The sequence below is a fragment of the Papaver somniferum genome, chromosome 2 (genome assembly GCF_003573695.1).
Source record: "Papaver somniferum cultivar HN1 chromosome 2, ASM357369v1, whole genome shotgun sequence".
Lineage (NCBI taxonomy): Eukaryota > Viridiplantae > Streptophyta > Magnoliopsida > Ranunculales > Papaveraceae > Papaver > Papaver somniferum.
In genome coordinates, this window is record NC_039359.1 from 27,468,166 (window position 1) to 27,486,714 (window position 18,549).

The window sequence follows — 18,549 nt, forward strand, 5'->3', positions numbered from 1 at the left end:
AGTTGGAGACTTAGATCTCGTTTTAGACAATCAAGGAGGTGCACATGAGTTCACCACCGTCCCAACATTATTTCCGCTCGATCGACTTACCCGTGGGAAGTCAATGATGCATCGAGTCGCTCGATTGAATTAGAGTAGTCGTGGCTATTCTAAACCCTAATTCACGTTTGCGGCAGTGAGCTTGTGTCGCAAATCTATCATGACCACTCATATTCTCCGGCTGAATCGAGTGGCCTAGATCTGATTTTAGATGGCCTCGGAGATGTTGATATGCACTCCAACGGCCCGTCTTCACACATGGCCGATCGGCCTGCTCCTATTAGCGCCCAATACTCACGTTCGATTAGCCAAACTAGGGTTGGCCACATGGTTTCCAACTCTAAAGTTATAATAGGAAAATAGAAACATCGAGATGCAACAGTAATCCAAAAACTCAACTGGAATCCGAACACTTTACATATACATAAAAGAAGAAGAATGTTAACCAGAATACCAGATAATAATAGCCGAGGAAACAAAATCTGAAAGCTGTTACTACAAACTTTAAGGCACTCAAAACCATAAAATTTTAAATACTCTAATGGATCAAAGGTAAAAAATCAGGAATGGAGCTCAAAAATATTTGACTTCCTACTGTTCGAATGAAACACAACACTAAGCACATCAAGGCAATGAAAGTTAAGTACTTGTCAGAGACCAACAACATGGAGCGTTTTCTATATACATTCAACACCGCATATACAAATAGATCAAAAAGGGGACACTAAATCCTAGCTCAAATTTAAACAAAAAAGTCTCCTTAATATATCAAAGATTCCAAAGATGGGAAAAGAACATAAATAAGCACTTTATAAAGCAACATATGTGACTTGTTTTACAGCTGCCTAGGCTAGTTTTACCAAGCAACAACCAAAATGAACTTGAAAAGAGTATCTTTTATGCTCTTTCCATAGACCCAACATTGTTTCCAGATCCTATCAACTAACTTATGTGGATCACTTAATTTCTTTTAAAAAGAACAATTGAAAGCATAGAAAAAAGAAGATCCACAAGCAGCGTTTTTCTGTTGACATGTAAACATTTTAAAAATATACGAGAACAAAACAAAATCTATATATTGACATTAATAAAAAAAAATTATGCGAGACGGGTTTCAGATCACATACAACAAACATACATCACAACAGGATTAGTCACAAATCCCAAATGTCTATAAGCTGTAACATACACGATTTGCATAAAAGACTAAAGGTTTACCAATAATTTAATCAGCCTAAAGCCATGGATAAACTGAAGAGATATAATATATTAACCAACAATATTGGTATTACAATATATACAAACCTACAAAGATATCATATTATTCACGACCAGAAGTGTGAAATTTGAAAATAAAACTAGGGTTTAGACAGTTTGTTGAAGAATAATTTAAGATGACCAAAAAGTTTTAGATATCACACCAATGACATATTTTTAACCAAACCCATACCAAATTTCATCTAACATTCCCCTCTAAATCATCTTAAATTTATTGAACCACTACGTATAGGAAATAAACAAGTCGGGCTATGCATGTCAGAGCAGTTCTAAAATCTAAATTACGCTAAAGTTCAACACTTCGAAGGACAATTTGCAATCCATTTTCACAGCCAATTTACATAATATCCTGCACTATTAACGCTATTGTTGTTTTAACTATAATTTTAGATGAAATACAGATAATGTACAACTTGAACCTCAACACCAACATAATGATCAGATTATAGGTTTCAAAGCCAAAAAATCTCGTGAGAATTCGAATCAACTGCATTCCAAAAACATATGAAAGAACATAGACCAGAAGGTAGCAGAAACAAATGCAACAATCATGGAGGCCTTGATAGAGTGACTGGCCGAAGCAGTGAGGAGGCTCGGGAGTGTAATGGTTATTTGTGATAGTACCTAACTAATGCTACTAGACATGTGTCAATCAGGAGTGCTTTGATGGCTCGTCTATTGTTGGTGGCAGTATGTGTTGGCATGAAAAGGTAAAAATTCCAGCTGATATTGTAACATTCATTCACTCATGAGATGGGATTACTGTACGTGGAACCTACTAACTCACTCATTTCTTGTTTAGCCAAAAAAAAAAACTTACTTATGTGGGTCCCATGCTAACTTCTTCCATTTGTCTTGGGTTCCACATTAAGTTACAACTTGCTATAATGAGTCGCTAATGAATCGACACCATTAATGTTGATTTGTTCTCGTGTCATCCTCTCCCAGTCAAGGCTTCTTAGTTGTCTTATGCATCCTTTGTTTCTTTATTATGTACATGATTCCCACATGCATCCATCATGACGTGATTGCCTAGCGTTTGTGGTTCAGGGCGCATTTCGTGACATTGAAGCAACTTACATAGTCTGGTCTCCCAGTCATGGTTAAAGACGCATACAAGTTGCATTATGTGGTGCCTCTCTGCCGCTATACTAAAAAATAGTTATACTATCCTCGGGTTCTATTTGTAATCATGTAGATCACTTGGTAATGGTATGGTCTTTTAAGAACCGCAATGGGAGTCCTAAGCTAGTGAGAGAGGGGTTATGTTTGAATTAGAAATAGCGATAAATCAATTAAGAAATGGAAATGAATTATTGATCTTGATAAATTGTTTCTTCCCAACCTCCCACCCACTAAAGATAATCAATTATCACAACTTAATTAGAATCTATGCACAATGATTTTCTCTTATGTTCCAATCAAAATCCATATCTCCAAATACCTATATCACAGAATGACAGTGGCACGCGGGACCAAATATACTTAATACCTACTATGTGTGGTGAGATCTCATATATCTCACCTAAACTAGTCAAGTTTTTTTACTGAATCAAACTTACTACCAGTCAAAGTTGCCAGTTTCAGGTACATAGAAGAAGCCAAAATAAAAGCCCAGAGTAAAAAAAGAAAGATTTATCCTTTTGGTGGCAGGATGCGTTGGCATGAAAAGGTGAAAATTCCAGCTGATGTTGCAACATTCATTCACTCATGAGATGGGATTAATAGAAGAAGATATTTTTATTAATATTGAAAACAACAATAGAAGCAATTGATGCTGTCAATTGTCTTACACATCATACAATGTGCTTGACTACACAGAGATGTACATACTTATACAGATACTCAACAATGACAGATAAGCAGGAGCCAGTTCTATCCTGACACGTCTTAAACAGACAACTATTAATGATAGTGACAGTTACACTTATTGTGTATGAGAAATGTAAGTTAGAAACTGTAACTGTTATTATCCCCCCTCAAGCTGAAGTTGTCGTGCAAATAAAACTTTCAGCTTGTCACATAGAAAACAAAATCTTGGGCCAGCCAATCCTTTGGTAAATATATCCGCCACCTGATCAACTGTAAAGATGTAGTTAACATCAAGAACTTTGGACTGAACAAGTTCTCTGCTAAAGTGGTTTTCACCTGCTAAATACTTCATATGACTATGAAATACAAGATTTGAGGAGAGGGATATCACATTAACATTGTCACACCGTATAACTGGAGGTATTGGTAAGAAGATATAAAGGTATTTAAGCAACTGACACATCCAAACTACTTCTGCTGATGTTTGAGCAAGACTTCTATATTCAGCCTATGTGGAACTTCTTGAGACTGTGATTTGTTTCTTAGCTTGTAAGATTGACAAGAGGTGTTCCATCAGAAGCACTTAGCTTGTAATTGACTACAACTGGAGAAGAGCAAGGTTTAGCACCTGTCATGTCTGTTTTGTCCAGTAAGTCAAGTGCATACTTTGTCTGAGACAAAAAATAAGCCTGAAGAATTTCTTTTAACCTCTACTCCCAAGAAAAAATGGAGATCACGTAAATCCTTGACTGGAAAATGAGTACCCAAATTTTTTATTACCTCATTGTAGTACTTGGAATTATTTCCTGTAATCAGTATATCATCCACATATACTAGAATAATTGTAGTTCTAGTTTCTACTTTATGAACAAACAGTGATGTGTCAGCTTTAGAAGATATAAAACCATATGAAAGTAAAACAGTGTGTAGCTTTTCATACCATGCCCATAAATTGCTTTGTGAAGCTTGCAGACATGATATGGATTTTTTGGATCCACAAATCCTGGTGATTGCACCATATATACTTCCTCATGAATATCACCATGCATTACTTACATCAAGTTGAGAGATATTCCAACCAAAATGCACTCTTATTATTGTTGGCTTTGCTACTGGACTGAATGTATCTGAATAATCTAGACCTTCTTGTTGATGATATCCCTTTGCAACAAGTCTAGACTTAAATCTCTCAATGGTTCCATCAGGATTATACTTGATTCTAAACACCCATTTACAGCAAATGGGATTTTGAGAAGGATCTTGATCCACTAAACTCCGTGTGTCAGTGGTAGGACTAGAAGATGCCTACAATATTATTAAACCGCAAGTGCACGGTATCAACAATGTAAATAGGGAAAATACGGGTAGAACCCACAGAGACTAGGTCGGTGTAACGTTAAAGTTCAGAGATTTTCTTTACCAATTTAGATCAAACAAGGGGGGTTTTGTCGATACGATTAAGCATATGATAAGAAATATAAACTAGAAACATAATGGAAATAGAAGCATAAAGAGAGTCGTAAAAAAAACAGTCAAGTATGAAGCACTAGGGAAATTGAATCTACCACAAAACATACACTAGATATTCTTTAGCTAATGAAACTACTCTTATCCCTACAACAGATAGCGATGAAGATTTGAGTCTTCCGCGTATCTCAGGTGATTTCAAATGGATGGTTTAGTCAAAACTAAGGTATCAATTCCTAGTATTAGTTGTCTTATTATAGCATAACTAATCATAAATTGAAAACAGACAATGAAGCATAAGTTGATGCAACAAAAAATAATTGATCTAACAACCTAGGATGCAAGACATACTAGGTGAAAGTTATAAGTTGCAACAAGAAGACTAAACTGAATCCTATTCAATAAAATTCTACAAGAGCATTTTCATCAACATAAGCAACTAGCAGTAAGCTAAGGGCTTCATCTAATCCCTAGCTTGATAAATTAGAACATGATAGAATCAAGAGACAAGTTAAGCTCAATTGAATATAAAACCATAGAACCAACTGAACTTTATTCTTATTCAGCTGATTTCTCAAGAACACAAGAAACTACTTAAGTGATTTCAGACCATACTTCCTTACTCACTGCCTACCCCTTTACACGACATAGCCCCTTTTTTATACATGAATTCTTCCCTTTTTTCAGTCCCTACAACCAATAGATACAATATAATATTTTAGGGATTTTGTTTCTCGAAAACTCACCACTATGTAATCATCATCATTCATGTACTGCCACTGCCTTATCTTATTCAATTGACTGATGATGTAGGTGTTGCAGAGATGTCAGATTCAGCCCTAATTTGACCATGACAGTAGCTTGTATTCACTTGTCACCTCGCTGCTGCTTTTTGGTGGAGTTCGCAAGGAGCAACAAATTCAAACCAATTTCTTGTTATCCTGTCACTTTTGAAAAGAAAATAGCCGAACTAATTTTGTATTTCATAGCCTAGGGTTTTGATTGAAACAGATGAGGATAGAAAGGGTGAACAACTAGCCTGACAAAGGGAAAGGATGTTGATAGATGTATGGGTGATGAGTTCTGAAAACTGACAAAGAGAAGGAGATGTTGTCGATGAGATTGGGGTAGAGAGTTAGGTTTTGACATTTGATGGTGTGTTGTCGGGGTGAAGGAGAAAGTGAAATGAGGATTAGGGGTCTGTTTGTTTGGAATGAGGGTCTGGCTTTGGTATATGAGAATGAAGCTTGGGCTAAGCTTCTTTTCTTTAACTCCCAACATGGGTATCACTTGGATTATGGCCCATTGATTTCTTATTATTTCATTTATGGTTCACTAGCAGGTCCATTAGCTTCACGAGTCTGCTAGCACCTTGGCCGCGTTCTTCACTATACGTGTCTGCATAACATCGACTTGGTATCTAGCTTGACAGGGCATTGTATCTCCATTTCCTTCATAGCACAAGTTCGGATAATTCTTTTCTCTCCCCTAGTATTACAAAACAAGAAATCAGTGACAATTACCACAAACTTTACTTGCAAACGAACAAGTGATACAAAATATATAATTTGGCATAAGTATAGGAAATAAGTGCAACAAAATGCCATAAACACCTACAAAATGATAAGAATGTATGCAATATTAGGTGCCTATCAAATACCCCCAAACCTGCCTTTTGCTCGTCCTCGAGTAAAACACAAAACCAAAAGAAAGGTCTACCTACGCCACTGGCGCATGCCAGAATATACCCAAAAAGTTCTTAGGACAAAATGTAAGCTCAGATTCCATGAAAGTGATACCTTCATTCAGTTTTAGATCACAACAATTGGATATGTCAATCTAGCTTTCAAAGGTACACGTGACACACACTGATTCCAGCACGAAATCATTTTGAAATCAAAGAGTTCGACTAGTTAACATGTGATCAAAGTGTAAGGTGTAATTCTATCGTGAGCATGCATAGAAGCTGATTTATCAACCTAAGTCATGACTGCCAATACTAAAACATAGTTGAGCCGATTCAAAGACAAGCTAGCTTTATGGGAGATGTGAATGTTCACCTAAAGTGTAGGTGATATTTCAGCTTACGCATTTTGTACATCGATGACATAGACCCTCCCTTGCTTATTACAAGACCATTTACAACATACAACAACAACGAACATTGACTACATATTTACATTGACTACTCTCTTAATTTGAGGCAAGAGAGGAACTTTTAACTCTGAAACAGAACATAACAAACAATGGATACTTTTTTTTTTTTTTTTGAATTTTCAACTGACTTTGCAAAAATGAGAGATACAAACACATCATGATGCAACAACTTTACACGGAAAACAGAACAACACATTACATTACACTTTGGCAAGAGGTAACCCTTTTCGATGCACACAGTAACATTCAAAGGTCGCTTTTCATAATGTATACACCAACTACTATCCCAACCGACCAAAGAACAAGCTAGTCAAGTCTCATCGGTATTCTAAATGAATGGCAGTCTACCGGATTACGCAAATCAGGCGCTATACATGCTTGACAGATAGTGCAAGTGCGTTTTCAGATCATATGTTCAAAAAGTTTCAAAAAAAAAATGTAAATCGAACTCACATGTTGTAGTGCTAGAATCAGAAAGATATCAAACTAGTAAGTCATCATCTAGATCAAGAACCCTAAGATATCATATATGCAGGTATCACAATTCAAGCTAAATGAGCTCCATTTTTCATTTTTTTTAAAGATGTTATTTATTCACAAGATTCAAACATACCAAATTGCTACAAAGTTCATGTGATATCTACTTGTACCCCCAAAAACTTGGTAGGACTAAAAGATGCCTACAATATTATTAAACCGCAAGTGCACGGTGTAACCAATGTGAACAGGGCAAATACGGGTCGAACCCACAGAGACTAGGTCGGTGTAACGTTAAAGTTCAGATATTTTCTTTACCAATTTAGATCAAACAAGGGGGTTGTTGTCGATAAGACAAAGCATATGATAAGAAATATAAACTAGAAACAGAATGGAAATAGAAGCATAAAGAGAGTCGGAAAAAAAATCAGTCAAGTATGAAGCACTAGGGAAATTGAATCTACCACAAAACCTACACTAGATATTCTTTAGCTAATGAGACTACTCTTGTCCTTACAACAGATAGCGATGAAGATTTGAGTCTTCCGCGTATTTCAGGTGATTTCAAATGGATGGTTTAGTCACAACTAAGGTATCAATTCCTAGTATTAGTTATCTTATTATAGCATAACTAATCACAAATTGAAAACAGAGAATGAAGCATAAGTTGATGCAACAAAAAATAATTGATCTAACAACCTAGGATGCAAGACATACTAGGTGAAAGTTATAAGTTGCAACAAGAAGACTAAACTGAATACTATTCAATAAAGTTATACAAGAACATTTTCATCAACATAAGCAACTAGCAGTAAGCTAATGACTTCATCTAAGCCCTAACTTGATAAATTAAAACATGATAGAATCAGGAGACAAGTTAAGTTCAATTGAATATAAAACCGTAGAACCAACTGAACTCTATTCTTTTTCAGCTGATTTCTCAAGAACACAGGAAACTACTTAAGTGTTTTCAGACCACACTCCCTTACTCACTGCCTACCCCTTTACACAATATAACCCCCTTTTTATACATGAATTCTTCCCATTTTTCAGTCCCTATAACCAACAAATACAATATAATATTTTAGGGATTTTGTTTCTCGAAAAATCACCACTATGTAATCATCTTCGTTCATGTACTGCCACTGCCTTATCTTCTTCAATTGACTGATGTTGTAGGTGTTGCAGAGATGTCAGATTCATCCCTAATTTGACCATGCCAGTATCTTGTATTCACTTGTCACCTTGCTGCTGCTTTTTGGTGGAGTTCGCAAGGAGAAACAAATTCAAACCAATTGCTTGTTACCCTTTCACTTTTGAAAAGAAAATAGCCGACCTAATTTTGTATTTCATAGCATAAGGTTTTGATTGAAACAGATGAGGATAGAAAGGGTAAGCAACTAGCCTGACAAAGGGAAAAGATGTTGATAGAGGTATGGGTGATGAGTTTTGAAAACTGACAGGGAGAGGGAGATGGTTGTCGATGAGATTGGGGTAGAGAGTTTGGTTTTGACATTTGATGGTGTGTTGTCGGGGTGAAGGAGAAACTGAAATGAGGATTAGGGGTCTGTTTGTTTGGAATGAGGGTCTGGCTTTGGTATATGAGAATGAAACTTGTGCTAAGCTTATTTTCTTTAACTTCCAACATGGGTATCACTTGGATTATGGCCCATTGATTTCTTCTTATTATATTTCTGGTTCACTAGCAGGTTCATTAGATTCAAGAGTCTGCTGGCACCTTGGCCGCGTTCTTTACTATACGTGTTTGCCTAACATCGACTTGGTGTCTAGCTTGACAGGGCATTGTAGCTCCACTTCTTTCATAGAACAAGTTCAGATCATTCTTTTCTCTCCCCTAGTATTACAAAACAATAAATCCGTGACAATTACCACAAACTTTACTTGCAAACGAACAAGTGATACAAAATATATAATTTGGCCTAAGTTTATGGAATTCGTGCAACAAAATGCCATAAACACCTACAAAATGATAATAATGTATGCAATATTAGGTGCCCATCAAATACCCCAAAACCTGCCTTTTGCTCGTCCTCGAGTAAAACACAAAACCAAAATAAAGGTCTACCTACGCCACTAGCGCGGGCCAGAATATACCCAAATAGTTCTTAGGACAAAATGTAAGCTCAGATTCCATGGAAGTGATACCTTCATTAAGTTTTAGCTCACATCAATTGGATATGTCAATCTAGATTTCAAAGGTACACGTGACACACACTGATTCCAGCACAAAAATCATTTTGAAATCTAAGAGTTTGACTAGTTAACATGTGATCAAAGTGTAAGGTGTAATTCTATCGTGGGCATGCATAGAAGCTGATTTATCAAGCTAAGTCATGACTGCCAATACTAAAATATAGTTGAGCCGATTCAAAGACAAGCTAGCTTTATGGGAGATGTGAATGTTCACCTAAAGTATAGGTGATATTTCAGCTTACGCGTTTTGTACATCGATGGCATACACCCTCCCTTGCTTATTACAAGACCATTTACAACATACAACAACAACGAACATTGACTACATATTTACATTGACCACTCTCTTAATTTGAGGCAAGAGAGGAACTTTTAACTCTGAAACAAAACATATCAAATAATGGATACTTCTTCTTCTTCTTTTTTTTTTTTTTTTTTGAATTTCCAACTGACTTTGCAAAAATGAGAGATACAAATGCATCATGACACAACAAATTTACACGGAAAACAAAACAACATATTACATGACACTTTGGCAAGAGGTATCCCTTCTCGATGCACACAATAACATTCAAAGGTCGCTTTTCATAACGTATACACCAACTTCTATCCCAGCCGACCAAAGAACAAGCTAGTCAAGTCTCATCGGTATTCTAGATGAATGGTAGTCTACCGGATTACGCAAATCAGGCGCTATACATGCTTGACAGATAGTGCAAGTGCGTTTTCAGATCACATGTTCAAAAAGTTTCGAAAAAAAAATGTAAATCGAACTCACATGTTGTAGTGCTAGAATCAGAAAGATATCAAACTAGTAACTTATCATCTAGATCAAGAACCCTAAGATATCATATATGTAGGTATCACAATTCAAGATAAATGGGCTCCATTTTTCATTTTTCATTTTTTTTATAAAGATGTTATCTATTCACAAGATTCAAACATACCAAATTGCTACAAAGTTCATGTGATATCTACTTGTACCCTAGAACCTATGTTTAACAGTGTCCTCAATGTTTCTAAGGATTCACAAATTATAACATGCCATGAAGATAAAGAAGAGGTTTAGAGAGTATCAGATCCAAAAAGTGTTTCCAAACTAGATAGTTGAGCAGCAAGGTAGATATCACCAAAAAAATAGAGATTATGCAGCAAAAAATTGCCTAGAAACCAAAAGAAAGCAATGGACAGAAAAGGACAGAAAATGGAATTCTAAACCTGGTATGTACAAGGGGTGAACCATTTCAGTCCACATAGATGGGATCTGCAAGATCAGTTGTTTCAATTTCAGATGGAATTGGTTCAAGGAACGGCTTCAGTCTCTGCCCATTGACCTTGAAGACGTTCTTAGTTGCTTCGTCTTCGAGTTCTACAACTCCATGAGGGAATATTGTTCGCACCATGAACGGGCATGTCCATCTAGAACGCAAGTTACCTGGAAAAATATGCAAACGTGAGTTGTACAATAACACTTTCTGGCCAGGCGTGAATGACTTGCGCAAAATGCGCTCGTCATGGAACACCTTCATTCTATCTTTGTACATCTTTGCACTGTCATAAGAATCATTCCTCAGTTCTTCCAACTCGTTGAGTTGGAGTTTCCGTTGAGTACCTTCCTTATCAAGATAAAAGTTAAGTTTCTTAACTGCCAAATATGCTCGATGTTCTAGTTCAACAGGTAAATGACAAGGTTTGCCATACACAAGTATGTATGGAGACATGCCAATAAGGGTTTTATATGCTGTTCTATAGGACCATAAAGCATCATTCAATCATAATGACCAATCTTTCCTAGACGGGTTAACAGTCTTTTCTAGAATGTACTTAATTTCCCTATTAGAAACCTCTACTTGGCCGCTGGTTTGTGGATGGCATGGGGTTGCGATTTTATGAGTTATGCCATACTTGCGAACTAATGACTCAAAAGACCTATTGCAAAAGTGTGAACCACCATCACTAATTATAGCTCTAGGTGTGCCAAAACGAGAAAATATGTTTTCTTTTAAGAAGGATAGAACCACCCTATGGTCATTTGTTTTGGTCGCAACTGCTTCTACCCACTTAGAAAAATAATCAACAACAACAAGGATGTATAGCTTACTTTCAGAATTGGGAAACGGACCCATGAAATCAATCCCCAAACATCAAATGGTTCAACAATCAAAATAGGGTGCAATGGAATCATGTTTCTCTTGGAAATACTTCCTAGTTTCTGACAACGTTCACAAGCAATACAATAAGCATGGCAGTCTTTGAATAACAATGGCCAATAAAACCCACTCTGCAAGACTTTTGCAGCAGTTTTCTTGGAACTGAAATGGCCACCACATGCTTGGTCGTGACAAAAAGATATCACATCTTTTTTTTCACTGTTGGGGACACATTTCCTAATGATTTGGTCTGGGCAGTACTTAAACAGGTACTGGTCATCCTAAAAGAAGTATTTAACTTCAGCCAAGAACTTAGAACGGTCTTGTCTAGACCAATGCGAAGGCATTATTCCCGTGGCAAGATAGTTCACAATGTCAGCAAACCAAGGATACTCAGACACAAGCATTAATTGTTCATCAGGAAAAGACTCTCTAATCTGCACGGACTCATCAAAAGATTCAAAATTTAATCTAGACAAGTGATCAGCAACCACATTCTCAAAACCTTTCATATCTCGAATTTCGAGATCGAATTCCTGCAATAACAATATCCATCGGATGAGACGAGCTTTAGCATCCTTCTTAGAAAGAAGGAATTTCAGGGCAGCATGATCAGTGTATATGATGACCTTAGACCCTATCAAGTATGACCTGAACTTGTCCAATGCAAAAACAACAGCAAGAAACTCTTTCTCAGTAGTTGTATAAATAAGTAGAGCATCATTAAGAGTATTTCTAGCATATTATATCACATATGTGAGTCTATCGACGCGCTGTCCTAAAACAACACCAACAGCAAAATCAGACGCATCATACATGATTTCAAATGGCAATTTCCAGTCAGGTGGTCGGACTATAGGCGCTGAAATTAGAAGAGTTTTGAGTTCTTCCCATGCACGCACACAAGCATCATCAAACACAAATGCAACATCTTTACCAAGTAGATTACACAGTGGCCTTGAGATCTTACTAAAATCCTTAATGAATCTACGGTAGAAACCAGCATGGCCTAAAAATGATCTAACCTCCCTCACAGAGCGAGGTTGCGGCAAGTTTTGAATGATGTCAACTTTAGCTTTATATACTTATATGCCTTTTTCAGAGATGATGTGTCCTAGAACTATGCCTGAGTTCACCATAAAATGACACTTTACCCAATTCAAAACCAAAATTTTCTATTTACATCTAATCAGCACATGAGTGAGATGGTTCAAACATTCATCAAAAGAAGATCCAAACACAGAGAAATCATCCATAAAGATCTCAAGGAAATTATCCATCATGTCATAAAAAATGCTCATAATACAACGTTGAAATGTGGCGGGTGCATTACGCAACCCAAAGGGCAAGCGACGATAAGCAAACGTTCCAAAAGGACATGTAAATGTAGTCTTTTCCTGATCTTTAGGTGTAATATGAAACTGGTTGTAACCAGAAAAACCATCTAAGAAACAATAGTAGCTATGCCTAGACAACCGTTCTAGCATTTGGTCTATGAATGGAAGATGGAAGTGGTCTTTCCTTGTTACTGTGTTCAAATTCCTATAATCAATGCAAACTCGCCACCATGTGGTTACTCGAGTAGGAACTAACTCATCTTTATCATTTTGAACTACAGCAACACCTGATTTTTTCGGCACAACCTGAATGGGACTAACCCATTTGCTATCTGAGATCGGGTATATGATACCTGCATCAAGAAGTTTTAGAATCTCACCCTTAACAACTTCTTTCATGTTAGGGTTGAGTCTCCTATGCATTTCCCTAGATGTTTTAGCATTTTCTTCAAGATTTATATGATGCATGCACACAATGGGACTTATGCCTTTAAGGTCTGAGATGGTCCATCCTAATGCTTCTTTATGCTTCTTAAGTATTTCTAAAAGCTTACTCTCCTGTTCTGTATCTAAGGCAGATGAAATGATTACAGGCAAAGTATTAGAAGATCCCAAAAATGCATATTTAAGAGTGTCAGGCAATGTTTTCAGTTCAAGCTTTGGTGGCTCAACAAGAGACGAGAAAGAATTGGATTCAGAGAGTGGAAGTGGCTCCACTCTAGCTTTCCATTTGCTGGTATCCATGGGAGGTGCGGATTCAAGCAAAGAATTCACTTAACTTATGTATTCATCATCAAACAGATCCAAGTTGAAATTATTCAAACAATCATGCAAAGGGTCAACAGACATGCTACTAGACAATGAATCCTGAATCAAACTTTCAATCATGTTGATTTCATTCACATCATTATCATCATCAAGATATAAATGTTGTTGGATAGCATTAAAAATATTCAACTCCACTGTCATGTTACCAAACGACAATTTCAACACTCCAACGACAGTTAATGATTGCATTGGACGTCGCCAAGAAAGGACGTCCTAAAATGACAGGAATGTGACAGTCTGGGTTCTGCACAGGCTGAGTATCTAATACAATGAAGTCCAAGGGAAAATAGAACTTATCAACCTTGATTAGAACATCTTCTACCACACCACGAGGAACTTTGACGGATCTGTCTTCCAATTGCAGAGTTATAGGTGTTGGTTTTAACTCTCCAAGACCCAACTTCACACATACCGAATATGGCAGTATGTTAACACTTGCCCCTAAGTCCAGTAACGCCTTATTGACCGTATGGTCACCTATCATGCAAGTGATTGTGGGATAACCTGGGTTTATAAACTTAGGTGAAGTCTTATTTTGAATGATAGAACTCACCTGTTCAGCAAGAAAGGAACGCTTATGCAAATTAAGCTTTCGCTTTTGTGTGCACAGTTCTTTCAAGAACTTAGCGTAAGCAGGGATCTGCTTTATTGCTTCAAGAAATGGGATGTTGATGTTAACTCATTTGAACATCTCTAACATCTCATTGTAATAGGTACCTTTCTTCTGCTGCACCAACCTTTGAGGAAATGGAGCAACAGGAACATTAGCTGGAAAAGAAACATTAACATCACTAGAATTTTTAAATTTACAAACATGCTCAGAGTCACTTTCTACAATGGATGTTTTTTGTGGCGTTGTATGCAATGATGAGTCTGACTCCGACTCACTAGTCTGTGGTACGCCTACATTGTTATCAATAATTTTACCACTACGAAGAGTGGTGACAGCATGTGCAGTCTCATTACAATTAGATGTACTTTCCTGAAATGTGCCTTTCGGATTTTGCTGAGGTTGACTAGGGAGTTTACCCTTTTCCCTCTCATTTAGAGCATCACAGATTTGGCCCAACTTAAGTTCTAGACTAGCAAAACTTTGGTCATTCATCTTCTGATATTGCAAAATATTTTGATTCATTTGGTTTACACCATCATCAAAGTTAAGCCTTTTCTCTACATGGTACTGTGTGTGCGGTTGGACTTGGGGGTTTCTAGGATATGAATATCCTTGTGTATTTCCTGATGTACCCTCTTGTACAGAGCCCTTAGACCATGAAAAGTTAGGTTGGTTTCTCCACCCTGGGTTATATGTCTGAGAATAGGGGTTATTCTCATGCTTTTGATACAAAACATTAGCTTGTTCAGGTCTGGACTCTTGAAATGCATGCAATTGTGGGCAGTTATCAACAAGATGATCAGAACTATTACACGCAGCACAAATAGAAACCTCAACTTGGTTGTAAGAAGTAGTTTTCTCTAGTTCTAAAGCCTTAACTCTCCTAACCAATGATGTTATTTTAGCATTACCCTCAAAGTAAGACTCTATTTTATGAACATTACCCCTGATGGTCAACTTCCTAGGTGCTCTATCAGACTCCCATTACCGAGTTTTCTCGGCAACTTCATGCAAGAAGACCCACGACTCGTCGGCACTTTTATATGTGAACTCACCATTGCACATAGATTCAACCAAGTGGCGAAATCCAACCCTTCATATAGAATTGTTGATAGTCTCCACTGTTCGAAACCATTGTGAGGACATTGCAGTAACAAATCGTTAAACCTTTCTAAATACTTGGACAATGTCCCAAGATCTAGTTGAACAAAACTATTGATATCCTGACGAATGGTGGCTGTTTTGTGATTTGGGAAGAACTTTTTGAAAAATTCTTTCGTAAGTTCATCCCAAGTTCTAATGGACCGAGGCCGCAAAGCATATAGCCAAGATTTGTATTTTTACTTCAAAGAGAAAGAAAACAAACACAATTTCAGGGACTCTTCTGTCAACTGATTGAATCTGAGAGTCCCACAAATCTCCTCAAAGTCTCTCACGTGATTGTAAGGGTTTTCAGCATGAACCCCTCGAAATACAGGGAGCATGTGTATCGTGCTCGCCTTTAACTCAAAATGACCAGCAGTTTCTGGTGGAACAATGCAAGAGGGATGACTTGTCCTCGTGGGGTACAAGTAATCTTTGAGACTGCGAGGTGGGATTACCTCATCACCCATTGTCTCAGGTTGGTCAGGTCTTTCCTCGATAGACACAGGAATCTCAACTACGTCCTCTCGTTGAATTATAACTAGACGATTTTTTTGATCTCTAAAAGACACAATCATATCCTAGCAAACATACCATTTTAACATGTTATACACCCAGTTAACCAGGCAGGAATTCAACTCAATTCAGAAACCAAGCACAACACAATTCCGAGTCTCAATTCACGGTTTATGTGAATCAATGTCTAGACTATGCAAGCATACATACAGACATCATGTTATGAAAAAATTGATAATGCACAGTGAAATAACAACTTCAGCTAGCAAGTAAATTATCCAAATGTCACAGGATCATACACAAAGATGTTATAAGTGGCAGGGATTTGACAATGCTTAGAAACTAGTTTAGTTTGCATGCAAGATGGTGTATCATTCAAGACAAGGATATTAAAGTTGAGGCACGATACCGCCGGTATAAGAACGAGTTTAGGCACAACCAACAGGTTGTCTCGCAATCTTTTTCTCCTCACCTTTGGTTTGAAAAGCAGCGCCAAAGGTACCTTTTGAGCTCACAAGACAAATTTCAGTAACCAGATATACGCCGGTAAAGCAAAATCATGACAGTACATACACTGATTATGAATAACTGAGAAATGACTCTACAACATGACTATGATTTTGATTTACACTGATTTGCTAATCAGGACAGATTAAGCTATCAGTAACAAGGCAGTCAAGATAGAACAAGATGAAGCTAACACAGACTGCAAAGAGTTACGAAAAATTTCAAAAATGACAGATGAAATGTGAAATAACTATTTGAACTGATATTTTACAGGGTGATATTGAACTATTTTATACAACTACAGGATTAGTCACATAAGCTGACTGATACGCAAAGATTGAAACTACAAGAATAATATGAATTATAAATGCAAATAACTAAGACTAGCTTTGGTAATGATACAGATAACTGAAACAAGGTGCAGATATGCGATGAAACTGAAAATCAAAAACTACAGCTAAACTAACACTAAGATGCAGACTTAACATTACCGAATGCAACTGACTCAAACTGGTTTAGACTTGCAGGAATGATGAACTAGTTCTTAATTTGTAACCAGCTATGGATGATTTTGACTTACAGAAATTTCTACAATACAAGACAGGTGCAAGGACAGTTTCAACAAAGCAAGATATAATACAACAGAAACATTACAGACGGTAGTATGCTTTAAACTATGAAACCAAGAGATTCAACACTTGTTCAGACTAAGTTACAGGACACAATTTAGCTATGACGCATAAAATAAGATTGGATTTAACACAAACAGCACTATAGACAATGATATTACTAAAATGCCTAACTGAAATGATATGCAAGATTGGTATATTACAGGTGATGAAAAGCTAAATGATATAAATTCTTAAATCTACATCTAAAACTAGTACTGAGATGAAGATTAGGAGAACAACTAAATGACGCAACTGACAAGCCACAACAATACAAATACAGACAGTTTTTAAGTGAAGCAAGATGTATGTGCTAATGAACTTACTACTACAATGATGCTTATATGAGAATGCAGGAATGAATCAGGTGGATTTAAACTAAAAAGATGATGCAAAGGTGCAGATATATGACTGAATGAAGTTTACAAACCAGAAAAAGACTAGTAGCAGAAGCAGATAACTTTAAACTAGATATGAGATAATATGGAATGCAGATGACTAAAAATGAAAGAAAGTTAAATAGATGCAGGTGACTATGACTGAAATCTAGCTTATGCTAATGATGCAGTTTATACAAGATGGATTATAGATGAACAGTGAAAATACAATGGAAGGCTACAGATTTCCTAAACTAATAAGCATAGTACAACAAAAATTATTTTATTTTTATTTCTACTACAATGATGCTGAAATGAGAGTGCAAGCTAACAAAACAGTTGAAGTTAAAAGAAAAGATGCAGCTACTACTGCAGCTAATATGCAATAGAACAATCTACAACTAACGATGCAGGATGAGATGCAAGATGAACAGACAGCAAAGTTGAGTTATACTAACAACAACAGAAGAACAAAAGAAAATCTAACACATATTTACAACACTAACTGAAAATCAGTAATGCTACACTGAAGAGATATGAAAGGACGTAGTTTCAATATGCACTGCAGCAAATCGAACAAGACACGATATATATAAGATGGATTTTACAGCTAAGTTATACATTAGCAGTAAAATCTAAAAAATTATATATACATCCTACAGATGCAGAAACTTGAAAAATTAAAACTACAACTAAACACTTATATACAAAACTTGAGATGAAATCAGTAAGATTAAACCAAAGAAACAATTACACCGCTATCGAGTCCCCCGCAGCGGCGCCAAAGACTTGGTAGGACTAGAAGATCCCTACAATATTATTAAACAGCAAGTGCACGGTGTCAACAATGTGAACAAGGCAAATACGGGTCGAACCCACACAGGCTAGGTCGGTGTAACGTTAAAGTTCAGAGATTTGCTTTACCAATTTAGATCAAACAACGTGGTTGTTTTCGATACGACGAAG